Source organism: Podarcis cretensis (assembly GCF_951804945.1).
Source record: "Podarcis cretensis genome assembly, chromosome: 6".
Taxonomy (NCBI): domain Eukaryota; kingdom Metazoa; phylum Chordata; class Lepidosauria; order Squamata; family Lacertidae; genus Podarcis; species Podarcis cretensis.
Window position 1 is genome coordinate 51,711,638 of NC_137175.1, and position 13,624 is coordinate 51,725,261.

Consider the following 13,624-nt stretch of genomic DNA (forward strand, 5'->3'; position numbering starts at 1 on the left):
CAGATCTGAGGAAAAACTGTAGCTTACTGATAACCACAAATTGGCAAAGCATTCAATTGCACAACCTCCTGATTTTTGTATTTGGCCCTGCGGTCCTTAAAACATCTGAATCTTCTACTGTGTTGGGAACTGAAGTCCACCATTCTGCATCTGTAAAGTGGTCTCCAACAGAAATATGAGTATGAGGCTTCTCTTCTGTCTTCCAGAATACCTGATAAAGTTTTACTGATTGCATTACCTGGGCAGTCTGACCATTCTTTTGAGATGGTAAATACTTTAGTTATTGCATCTAGGTCACTGACCCACCCTATTCATACATAAATATGCCCTTAAGGCAAGATTTGAAAGTGAAAGAACTATTGGGGAAGTGTTCTCCAAGATATCTCCTTTTGTAGAGGAAATATTTGGAGTAATGAGGAGAGCCAGAGATGACTTTTTGTGATTGTTCTGTGTGCTAAAATAATATGTAATTTTCTCAGGGAATATTTCCTAAGTTTTGATGGATGAAGCATGGGCATAGCCAAGGGGGTGGGGGTGGGGCAGGGAGGGGCAGCTGCCCCCCTTAAATCAATAAAAACCAATAAAAACTGAGGTTCTGCCCCCCACAATAAAAGGCATGTCCCCCCTAACAAAAATCCTAGTTATGCCCATGAGGTCAAGCTTCTGATTTGAAATTGGGGTGTCCCAATTTCAAGGCTTTGTTCCCCTCTCACAGTGCTGCCCTGGCAGTGAGTGAGAGAGTGGCAACAGCAGATCGCAGAGGCCACGCAGGGCCTGAGACTCACCTGCCATCCACGCAGTGGATTGGACTCTCCAAGGTTGGTTCTTTGGATCAGATCTGCATGGATCTTGCCTCTCTTCCCCTCGCAATTTGGTGATCTGCAAGCTTGATGATCCGGCATGATTATGTCACTCACCAGGGCACCTTTCAGAGAGACGGGGGGGGGGGGGCAGGGATTAAAAGGGCTGCAGTGCAGATTGGAGCTGGCAACAGCAATGGTTGAGTCCTGAACAACTAGCAAGATGGATGAGAGGGCAGGAGGAAAGGGAACAAGGGCTGATGCCCAGTGCTAGGGTCTCATCCGGTTATGTGTGAGGTAATGAAGAGATGTCAGTACTGCCTCTGAGCATGTACTGAGTAAGTGTGCACCTATTTCCTCCACCACCCTTTCCCCCCAGTCAGAAACACCTTGCATTCCTCAGATGAAAATGTCCTGATTTTCATCTGAGTGATGTTGGAAGGTATGAATTAGTGTTTTATTACTTCCTTTTCTCTCCATCTCCTAGCTATCACTCTGCCCAAGCCTTTTGTATTCAAACATTTCCCTGATGCATCTGGGCCTCCATTTCACCCTGCCATATGCCTAAAAACACCCTTATACAGCCCTGCCACTATAATGAAGTGTAAGCTACTGACGCAGGGACGTGGGTGGTGCTGTGGGTAAAACCTCAGCACCTAGGACTTGCCGATCGTATGGTCGGCGGTTCGAATCCCCATGGCGGGGTGCGCTCCCATCTTTCGGTCCCAGCGCCTGCCAACCTAGCAGTTTGAAAGCACCCCCGGGTGCAAGTAGATAAATAGGGACCGCTTACCAGCGGGAAGAGAACGGCGTTCCGTGTGCTGTGCTGGCTTGCCAGATGCAGTTTGTCACGCTGGCCACGAGACCCGGAAGTGTCTGCGGACAGCGCTGGCTCCCGGCCTCTAGAGTGAGATGAGCGCACAACCCTAGAGTCTGGCAAGACTGGCCCTTACGGGCAGGGGTACCTTTACCTTTTAAGCTACTGACGCAGGCCTCAGGCATTGGTTGCCATAGGAAGCATGTGTTTGTGAAACATGTGAATGGAGACATGTGCACTAGGACACGTCAACACGTGCAGGCTTGGTAACAATCTAAAAATATATTCCCAGCCCTTCCAAATGCTCTATTATTCTCATGCTGAATTGAGACCTGACGAAGGGTCAATTCTCATATAATGAGAGTGGCACCATTGCTGCTTCCCATACCACTTTAACACAGGCAGGACATGCTAAAACAGGCTAATACTGTCAGGTGTGCGTGCAGGAGCCAGGCCCTGTGACCAATAGGACCGCAGGACTGGAGCCTTCCTAAGTTTGTTCTGAAGAGGCAGGGCGCGGCGACAGGATCCGTTCACCAAGGCCTGGTTGGATACTAGCCCGGTGCCTTCGGAACTGGGGGGTGCACCGTTTGATGTCCGGGATGGGTGTGTGTATCATCGCAGCCGGCTCTAAATTCCAGAGGGGCCGCTCCGGACCCAGGTCCTTGAGCAGTCCCATGATGCGTGAACTGCCAGACATGGGGCATACACACAGACACTGCAGCTATTGGCTTGAGCTTTCTGGTAGCCAGGGGTTCGGGCGGACATTAAGTAGTACGTGCGGTCCTGTGAGACTTTTGATTGGACCAAGGTGCCATGGCAGAGACCCTTGGGGCTCCTCCAGCCGTTACCCACCCCCCACAGGCCATGGTCAACACTTTCTATGAACTTCATCGTGGACCTCCCTGTGTCCAAAGGACAGTTGGTCATTCTGGTGGTGGTGGATTCACTCACCAAGATGGCACACTTCATCCCAGCTCGAAGCCTCCCCACAGCGCAACAGACAGCCCACTTGTTTCTTGAACCCATGTTCCGGCTACATGGGCTCCCGGATGCGGTGATCTCCGATAGGGGTCCCCAGTTCACGTCCCGGTTCTGGGCGGCCTTCCTCAAGGGACTGGGTATTGAGAGGCGCCTCTCTTCCGCATACCACCCTGAAACACATGGCCAGATGGAGAGGGTTAATCAAGTCCTGGAGCAATCTCTCCACTGGTTCCTGAGCTACCATCAGGACGATTGGGTGGACCTTCTGCCACTGGCTGAGTTTGCCTATAACAACACCTGCCATGCCTCCACGGGACAGAGCCCTTTCTACGCTAACTACCGGCGGCGTCTCTCGTGCCTTCCGCCATTGATCAGTTCTCCCACATCCAGGAAACACAAGCTGACCTGATACGGCACCTAGAGAGAGCCAAGGCAGATTATAAGGCGCAAGCAGATCGGCAGCGCCAGCAGGGGCCCGCGTTCCAGGTTGGGGATAAGGTCTGGCTGTCGTTGGAGCACCACCGCACTGGACGTCCGTCGGCTAAGGTGGACCAGGGACCATTCACCAGCCTACAGCAGATCAATCCGGTCGCCTACAAGTTGGAGCTTCCCCCCTCCCTGAAGATCCACCCAGTGTTTCACGTATCCCAGCTGAAGCATTGCCCCACCGCCAGTCCAGGTTGATGGCCATGATGAGTTCCAGGTCACCCAGATTCTGGACTCGAAATGGCTCCGTGGCAAGCTCTACTGTCTAATTGACTGGGTGAGCTACGGGCCAGAGGAACGATCGTGGGAGCCGGCCAACTTCGTGAACACGCCCACCAAAGTATGGGCCTTCCATCGGAGGTTCCCAGACAAGCCTGGGCCATGACCGGGGATGGAACCCCATTTTTCTATGGGGGGGGAGTACTGTCAGGTGTGCGTGCAAGAGCCAGGCCCTGTGACAATAGGACTCTGCAGGACTGGGGCCTTCCTAAGTTTGTTCTGAAGAGGCAAGGCACAGCCACACAGGTGAGGCCAATTGGTAACTGACAGCACCTGGTGGCAAGAGCAGGGAAGGGATATAAGGTCAGCATTTTCCCTTCAGCTCTTTGCCACAACAACATGTTTCCTGCCTTTCTGCGTTTGACTCCTTGACTCTTGGACCCTTGGCTTCTTGACTCCCGGATCTCTAACCCTCGGAATCTAGGCTTTCTGTCTCCTGTCTTCTGGACTCCCGTTCCTGCTCCCACCCCGCTATCTTGCCCCCAGTCCCAACATCCGCAGCCGGGACTTCGATCGCCCGTGAACCGGAATGTGACAAATACCATAAAATTGGCTTTTGAGTGTTCTGCCCCAGAGTCGTACCAGGTAATAACTCACAGACCTCTCTATCTGCTTAGGAATTTTTCAGATGTAGCTTCTACATCCCTGCTCTTCGCAAAATATTATCTTCCTCACACTTTCCATCTCCTATGGAACAGCACAAACATCCTGCTTGTTTAAGTAGGCAGGAGAGGAGAATGGGTGCAAGAGCCAGGGGAAGAATGGGATGGTGAATCTGCATTCCCCTTGGTGGTTGAAGGAGAAAGAAGAGTATTCTAGACCCTCCAAGTGTCCCTATTTTCCAGGGACAGTATCGCAATTACAGAAGTCATCCTGGTTTCTGATTTTATCCCAGAATGTTCCACTTTTCCTTAGGACGTCCCTATTTTAATCGGATAAATGTTGGCAGCTATGGAGTTATGCAACCCCCCAAGCCAAGAAGATAAGTAACTATACAGCTTTTAGAAGATATTGGAAGGCAGCCATGTATAGGGAAGTTCTTAACCTGAGGTACCACTTTAGTTGATGGGGCCTCCCGCTACCGCCGCGCGATTTCTGTTCTCATCCTGAAGCAAAGTTCTTAATCCAAGGTACTATTTCTGGGTTAGCAGAGTCTGTAACCTGAAGCGTCTGTAACCCAAGACCTCAGTTTAAGAACAGCCCTGTTTACAAACTATTCAGTTTACGAACTCCACAAAACAAGAAGTAGTGTCCCGGTTTGCAAACTTTACCTCGGTCTAAGAATGGAAGCTGAAGGGTGGAAGGGCACTGGTGGCGGGAGGCCACATTAGGGAAAGCGCACCTCGGTTTAAGAACGGGTTCGGTTTAAGAACAAACTTCTGGAATGGATTAAGTTTGTAAACCAAGGTACTGTACCACTGTACTGAGAAAGAGCAAAGAGTGTTACAATATTGTAGGTTTCTTTTGCTATGACATACCACATACCGTATTTTTTGCCCTATAGGACGCACTTTTTCCCCTCCAAAAATGAAGGGGAAATGTGTGTGCGTCCTATGGGGTGAATGCAGGCTTTTGCTGAAGCCTGGAGAGCAAGAGGGGTTGGTGAGCACTGACCCCTCTTGCTCTCCAGGCTTCAGGAAGCTCTCCGCAAGCAGTGGGAGTCCGGCGTGAAGTCGTGTTGAGAAATTATTCCTCTTAATTTCAGGAATATTGGCTCCGGGGTGAGGGTCAGTACCAGGAACGGGGGGAGAGCAGAAAGCAGGGGAAGGGGCATCCCCGCCTCGCCAACAGCCCGTGGCCGCCTCGGCGGAACCAGCCTGGCCGCCCAGCGCTCTCCCTCGGCACCGGGAGCGCCTCTTCCTCCTCCTCCTCCTCCCCCACCTGCCTCCTCTTCCTTCCCCTTCTCCACACTCGGTCGCGCGTGTCTGTGTGTTGGGGGAAGTGCGCGCATGCGAGCGCGTCTTCTCGGCCCCGAGACTGAGTGGACGGTGCCAGAGAGAGAGGAGAGGAGACTGTAAATGTGCGTATCCGCGCTGCAGCCACTTCCGCTCGCTGCCTTTCACTCAGGCCCAGGCCATGCGTGTGTTTGTGTGTGCGCGTCCCCTGTGCCTCCCTCTGGTGCGCGCGCCTGGCCAGGTCCCCTTTCACAGCGCAGCCGCCTCAGCTGTCACCTCAGGTGTGAGTCCGCGACTAGCTCCGCCCGCTTCAATCAACATGGGCGGCGGGGGAAGAGGGGAATGGCTGAGGTGAAGAGCTGCATAAGGTGCACGTGCGGTGTGGTATATTGTTCCGTCCTCTTCGCCTCGAAGGTGTACGCGCGTGTAGATCAGCTTCCTTTCCTCGCCCGCTTTTCCCCGGTCTGGCAGAAGACCCTGATGAGCGAGCGCTGCATTTGCTGCCGTCTGGGGCGGGGGGGGGGGAGTTTCCTTGTAGAGGATCTATGGTATTTAAACCCCCAGCAGTCATAATTATGAGGCAATTAAGCCCAACGCCAAAGTCTGGGCATGCCAGCATTTCCCATTTCACACTGCCCCGCCTCAGGCCCAGGCCCCTAAGGTTGCCCTTAAACTCCCTTGCAGCTCTCACCAGGCCACAGCCCTCATTGCCCCTCTTCACACCTTCCTTGAGTATTTTTGCATGGCTGGCCTAGAATGTGTCCTTGAACACTGATCATGCCTATTGCTAGTCTGGATAGAAAAATAAAATTCACTGTTGTTTATCCCACACATAATTACAATTCCAACCCCCGGCTTGCGGAGAGCTGCCTGTTCTGGGGGCTGGGGTTGGGGGAAGCTCGGGGGGGGCCAATAAAAAAATTTTCTTCATTTTCCCCCCAAAAAACTAGGTGAGCCCTATGGGCCGGTGCGTCCTATAGGGTGAAAAATACGGTAATAAAGATGCATGAGACCAAGAATAATGACACACTCCAGCTCATTCTAACTTTAAATCTCTAAATGCCTGAGTCACATATACACTCCTTATTATTCAAGCATTTTAACAATTTTGCACTTAATGTACAAGGAAAAATACCATCAAATAATTCAGTCCACTACTTTAACATGTTCTTGAATAAAAGGCCCAGTTTAGTTGCATGTTTCCCAATATTCACATACCACTGAAACATCCTCTTCTCTTCCTTCCAGATCACTTTTTAGCATGCTTTAGCTGAATCTGTGCAGCCTCTTTTCAATCTTTCAATCTTTCAGTCTTTGTTTTCCTCACTTCTATAATGTTTCATTCCTTTCATATTTTTTAGCTTTTTCTCACTCCCTCTTGATTCTCTTAATGTCTTCTGCATTTTATCTGTAGTTTGCCTTCTGCATTCATACCTAATGCAATTGCACTCTTAGAAATTCTCTCTAGCGGCATATCTGAGACACTTTGAAGGTAAATTACATCTATAAAGCAAGGTCCCTGGAGACTTTAAAAGCCCATTTCTCTTCTATTAGATTGAATAGAAATACTCATGAGCAAGTAAAAGCGACCACTTCCTTTCACAAATAATTCAGCATTCTACCTCAGGGGCTGTGGGGCAAAAAGAGAACCAGAAATGGATGTACCCACAAATTTACATTGCTCTAATCATTTCACAAGACTGATAACACAAATCCCCAACAATGGCTGTTTTTGAAACTACTTTGTACATGCTCAGTGGCATAGCTAGCCACTTGGGTGCCCGGGGGGCAGGGCAAGCTGCCTATGGGGGCGGGGTGAGCCATCCATGGGGCAGGGCAAGCCGCCTATTGGGGGGGCAAGCCAAGGCAGGGCGCACTGCATGGAGCCTCTCCACAACCTCCCCCTCAACTGTAGGGTGGCTGAGGCGGTGGGCAGATGCAAGCCCCATGCTGCTGTTTCAGGCAGTGCCTGGAGCCTGCAGGTACCCAAGCCACCACGTCACTCCCAGGAGAGACGCACAGCTCGGGCATGCTGCAGGCCCCGCCGCAAGTGCCGGCCCCCACGGTGTGGTGCCCAGTGCCAGCAGCGTTTCGTTGCGTTTGTTGACTAACTAAAAAGTTTAGTGAGCCCAATTTTTTTAAAAAACACCCTCACATTTTTGTCATTTTGTCACCCTCCTCAGTGATGACAGCCCACACCCATCACACACCCCTTCCTACGCCACCCTACTTGCTTATATTTCTGGCAGGCGGGGCAACAAATATCCCATGACTTACATACAACTCAAGTAACACTTATGTATAGCCAGAGCTCCTGTTATTATCCCAAGAATGCCAAACTTCAATTTTCTAAAAGTCACATTCTAGTCCTCATGGTTAAAGAGAAAAGATGGAACATGTGATGTTAATAAAAAGTAAAGAAATCTGAAACATTAAACAAAAAGGCTACAAGTCATTTGTACTTATGCTCTAGTGATTTTTAAATTCCTACATTTTTAAGATCAGAGTATTTCACCACCACCACAGCCATTCTTTACAACCAGGCTCATTCACATAAAGAAGGCATCCTGCTGCATTTCCTCACTGAAGCTGTCACATAAGCCACTGTTCCAGCACTGTAGTCTGGTATAATAGTGGCTCTTGCATTCTGCAAATGTTAGTGACCTGAAGCTACAATTGCAGTTCACCTGTGAGCTATTTCTCTGAAAGTTAGGTCTGGTTTGTCATTTGCCTCTCTCACTCTCCTTTGCTGTGGGAGTAGGTATGTTTTCCCAAGGCAAATCCACAACTGATCTGTTCTTCCCAAATCAGAAGTAAATGTGCAAAGGTACAAAATGGCATAGTCTGTTAGCTAGATGTCCTTTAGGCATCATCGGGGGAAAATATTCATGGTATACTGTAGGCCATTTTTGTGGGGGCGTGGGGATGTTCATGAAAGTGAAAGAATACCACTTATAGCCTATAGCTTCCAGCTAAAACCACTCCAATGTCAATCATTTAGGATTGACAACCTTTTAGAACCTGTCAGCACAATTGGAGATTTTGGCAAGAGTGACCTGGGCACCACCCATTCTGATAGCTCTTCCCCCTCCCGCAACTCCCCCCCGCCGAAAGACGAAATGTGTGTGTATGCACACACACACACACACACACAAATCCAGATTGTTGCACCATGGCAGTGCTGAAAAGCACTGAATATATAATTTTTACAATTAAGTAAATTAAGGCAAATGTGATTTGAAGCCAGAGATCCATTTGCTTATCTGTGCTCGTAAAGCTAAAAAAAAAAATAGAAATAGAAATTTGGGGTTGCACAAGAGCAGTTCAAGCCAGGAAAGGATTTGGAGTTGTTCCCATGCCAATTTCTTTCTTCCCCATTACCTTTCACACCTCTTGTAAGGTAAAGGTAAAGGGACCTCTGACCATTAGGTCCAGTCATGACCTACTCTGGGGTTGCAGCGCTCATCTCGCTTTATTGGCTGAGGGAGCCGGCATACAGCTTCCGGATCATGTGGCCAGCATGACTAAGCGGAAACACCATTTACCTTCCCACCGGAGCAGTACCTTATTTATCTACTTGCACTTTGATGTGCTTTCGAACTGCTAGGTTGGCAGGAGCAGGGACTGAGCAATGGGAGCTCCCCCCGTTGCGGGGATTCGAACCGCTGACCTTCTGATCGGCAAGTCCTAGGTTTAACCTACAGCGCCACCCGCAACCCCACACCTCTTGTACTGCAAGGCTAATTTTTATTTTTAAATGTTTTTGTACAAGAGGAATTCTGTGAAAAGGAGCTGCTTAACAAAATTAAGATACACATAAAGGACAGTCTGCATCCTTTCCTTTGGGTTGACAGAAACAAAAAGTGGCTTGTTGTTGTTGTTTAGCCGTGTCTCATTCTTCGTGACTCCATGGACCAGAGCATGCCAGGCACTTCTGTCTTCCACTGCCTCCCGCAGTTTGGTCAAACTCAAGTTGGTAGCTTCGAGAACACTGTCCAACCATTCTAAGTAGAAGGCTTAGGGTAAAAAAACAGCTAGTGCCAGGAAGATATATGGCTGGGAAAGAAAATTGGAGCCATCAAGTGTCTTCCTCCAGTACACGCTTCCCTTCCTCCTGCCTGACTGCTGGTTTGAATTTGAAGATTAGTTTGAAGATTCAAAATTTATTCTTCCTCTTTTGTGGTGGGAGGGAGGTCTTCACTCTTTAGTCCATGTGTTTTCACCTTACTTTCTGATGTTTTAAGATGCGCACCCTCACTTTTGGTATCAGAGCTGAGCTGAAGGGGAGGGGCATCATAAAACAGTGAAGTACATAGCTAAGGCAGGGGAGGGAGTAGATTTTGCTCCCCAAACTTCTTTTAGAGTAAAAGGTTAATCTTCTCACCACCACTACCCTACTTTATATTCAAACTTTCACTGAGCATTCAATACACATGTGTGCATTTGGTTAGGCCCTTAGTCTCTTCAGCTTTCTGCCACCTGCTATTTCCTCAGCTCCTTTGAATGTGTACACTCTTTCTGGGTGTACTCAAGTGTGTACTCACTTTCTTTAGACAACTTGACCAGTTTTGCACTCCTACCAAGAACACACAAACTCTTTCCCCTTTCATTACCTCATTTTTTATCTCACTCTTCTAAACCATCTTCTTCTGTTCTTGTTTTCCTCAGACCCCTCTCTGCCTTATCCAACCTTCCCTCAGCTTTCCATTTCCGGAATACCTTCCTTTAGCCTCCATGTGTTCAGGCTGCTTACCTGTGAGTACTGCTTCCTCCTGGGACCTCTTCCTGTTGAGCTTTCCAGTCCATATTCTCCATGTGAGAGATTTTGTTTTGTTTTGTTTACTTCATCTGGCAAAGTTGGAGAAATATGAAGCCACAGCCTAATAATCTCCCTCAGCAGATGGAATGTTCACAGAAACTGTTAAACCTCACAGTAGCTCAGCCAACTCAGGAACCAGAGGCTTCATTGCCACTGCTTTCAAAATTGACACAAAACCTCTTAGAAATGCACCACAGAATTGATTGTCCACATTTAAAACTAGGATTAGAGAAGGCCGATAAACTAATGTAGCTTAGCCAAAAATAAAAATGCATAAATCCACACAATAAAAAAGAGATATGGCTCATGTAGTTCAGCCCTGAAGTACAAACATAGCCAAAGAAAGAACACTTTGAATTAATTGGTTTAAAATATGCATTTGCTCAAATAAAGGTATTATTTCAAACATGAAAACATTATTGTAAAATCAGATTGCAATCGATTCAATTTGTTCCACATAGAAGGATCAGATATGATCCAAATCTAAGGGGTGGGGGAAAACTCTCCTACCCCTTGCCACTTAAAGTAATATTTTCATTTATTAGTTTCGCCGAAGGCAGAAAGTTCCTCTCACTCATTCTGGCTATGATTGTGTCTGAGAGCAGGAATAATTCTGGTCCCTTCAAACAGCTGTCTACTGCTGCCCTCTTGCTGGTTTTTAATAAGTAATCTCCAGCCAGGAGCAGCCATGGTAACAATAAATGTGTCACCAGCCTTACATGCTTCCTTTGGTGGTGATTCTAGACCATTTATCATCATAAAAAATGGCTTGTGTCATCCTGAATGATATTAAAAGTTGCTCCAGGACTTTAGTAATGAAACAACGTGCCTGCCAGACCTATGGAGAAGCTGAGAACACACAGCGTTTCCCTCTCAGCTAGTCGTCAGTCATCTGCTTGCTCTCTCAGGATAACCAAAGTTTTTTAGACCGTGTCTATGGAAGTCTTTGGAGACAAGCCAGCAACATTTTATTAACTTGTCTTTATTTTTTCTGTTCCAAAATTTGCAGGTGCTACTGTCTCAAACCTTAGGAGTTCCCAAGAATAACTGACATTTCTCATCAGTGGCTGAGAGGTTTTCCGGAAAATTTCCCAGCAATTCTACTGGTTCAATAGGACCATCCTAATTAAATGCTGGGAAAGGAGAATTTGACTCACATGGTCATTGAGGTCTGACCTGGGCAACCTTGCCAAACAAGTGGCTCACTAGGACATACAGTTGTGTTTTTTTTTATAGCCCAAACCATCCATGTGACTCAGGATAGATTATAATTTTAAGTAAGTACATGGATCCCTGTCCTTCTAGGGCTTGCATCAGTGTCTATTGCTGGTGACAGCGCTGTTTCTGGTGGTTAATGCTTTTTTCAGCCATGGCATACTAATGTGAGTAAAGAGTCTCTATAAATATGACAAGCATGCTTGGTTTTTCCTCAGGATTAGAGATACCCAACGTAGTCGGAGGGGTGTATTGGTCTTCCCTCAGAAGGTGATCTGGGATCAAGCTAGAATCAGATCTCTGCCCAGCATAAATCTTCAGTTCTAGGCAAGATTTTAAAAGACAACTGTACAGTTTCAAACAAAGGGGTCATTTTCAACATGTATGCCCTGTATTAATATTAAAATAAGCCCAGTAAGAAAGGCATCAGTTCAGTTAGTGATGTGGGCTTACTGGTGGGGGGGGGGAGATAAATTGTGAAAACTTCCATAAACATTTCTGGAAAGTTTTCCACAGCCCTAAATCAGCTGGTATTTGATTTTGCATGTAGATTTAAAGGTAGTAAACATATGAAAATTGTATGCTGCATTAATTTTATGAGCTGTCCACTCAGAAGTGAGTCCTATTAAATTACGTAGGGCTTATTACCAGATAAATAGGGTTAGGCTGTTTGCGGCAGAAAACTGAAGAACAATTGAACCCAATAATAAACAGGAAAATGAATGGCTGCAATACTGTCCATGCTTACATTGGAGCAAATTCAAATGAAACCAGTGAGATAAGTAAACATGGGTAGAACTGGGCTCCACATTTCCCTGCCTGTTAGTAGTACCCCTTTCTCACCATGGGTCTGGTGCTGCCTTACCCTATGCCAAATGAATGATATCTTGTTACTGGCAAACCAGAATTTATTCTGGAATCCATTATGCCTTAAATTCATGTTCCTCATAGTCAACAGATGAGACTGCCTGGTAGATAACACAGTAAAAGGACAGTGCTCTTGTGCTTAAATCCTGCTTGCTGGCTTCCCACAGCCATCTGGATGGCCACTTGAGAACAGGATGCTAGACTAGATGGGCCGTTGGCCTGATCCAGCAGGCTCTTCTTATGTCTGTAAGGCCAGTCTACGGATATTAGTCTCTCTCTGGAAACCATTCAAAGATTAGATATTATATGATTAAAGATTAACAGTCCCAGCCTCTGCTAGGTTCACTTTTAAGAGTAATATAGAAAGAAACATTTGGGCAATTGTTGGTTTCTGTAACTCTATTGCCCCTGGTGTGATTCTGTCTGTCATGCATCTCTTAGAGGTGGCCAATGTAGTGTCCTCCTGATGCTGGTGGAGCACAACTGGCATCACCGTTAACCATTGGCCACTCTGGCTGGGGATGATGGGATCTGTAATCCCACAATATCTGGAGGGCTGTAGATTCCCTATCTCTTATTTAGTCTGGACACCTGTGCAGAAAAAAGCCTTCTCCCTCCAGTAACCCCTGCCTAACTTCCAATTGTTACTAAATTATTACCGGTATGTACAACATGCCTCTCCCTTCTTCATTGGATGTTTTTAAACAGAGGTGGCCATCTCTCTGGGATTCCTTAGTTGTGACTTCTGAGTCGCAGGCTGTTGGACTAGATGACCCTTGGAAGTCCCTTCCAGCTTTACGATTCTACAATCTCTTTGGTAAAACAATAAACAATACAGATTTGCCACCTCGCCAGTTTAAAACCGAGCCATGTTGGAATTGGGCTCCAGCGTCAGCGCTGAGAAGTAAATAAAGGAACGACAGTAATTTCTCCTTGCGTCGAGGAAATTCAACCAACATGTTTTCGCTTTCAGGGCTTAAGTAAAATGAAAAGGTATCGCGCACGCTGCTGTCTCCTATATCAACAAACCCCTATGCCGCTTCTCCTTTCAATATGAAGACGGTTATTAGATAACCCCCTCACCAGCGGTGGAGACTCCCTCCCTCTCTCAGCGTCTCCCCACAAACACAAAGTCTGCTTAACGACAAGACTCCCTTCCTCACTGATTGGCTATTCTATGGTCGAGCCGATTCACACATTTCTCCTTGCTGACTGGTTCGGAACTATAATTACAGTACGTGAATCTCGTTGTGGGCGGAGACCGCTTGGGAGTATGGAGTAAGGGGCGGAAAAAAAGGGAGCGAAAGAAAGACGGAGCGGTTTCTTTACTGACTCGAGCGGAGGGGGCGGCCTATGGTCGTTCGAACAAACAAAGTCGCAATATCGCCTCGCGCAGCCGTAAAATAGCGTCGGAACTACTTTCACAGCAGGGGGCACTAATCCGACTAGTCGTCGCGGCGGC

General features: G+C 47.5%; 1 long non-coding RNA gene across 6 annotated transcripts in view; it reads right to left on the reverse strand.

Moving 5' to 3' along the window:
• Positions 1-13,624, reverse strand: part of LOC307218325 — a 259,902-nt gene that overhangs the window by 31,597 nt on the left and 214,681 nt on the right. For 2 of the 6 annotated variants that reach the window (XR_013839887.1, XR_013839888.1), the window contains exons 1-2: positions 13,326-13,433; positions 786-925 (exon numbers count right to left, since the gene is read on the reverse strand). This is a non-coding gene — a long non-coding RNA (uncharacterized lncRNA). Of the gene's footprint in view, positions 1-785; positions 926-2,571; positions 4,843-12,821; positions 13,150-13,325; positions 13,434-13,495; positions 13,587-13,624 lie in introns of those variants that run through there. The other 4 variants (XR_013839885.1, XR_013839886.1, XR_013839889.1 and 1 more) reach the window with 4 other exon arrangements.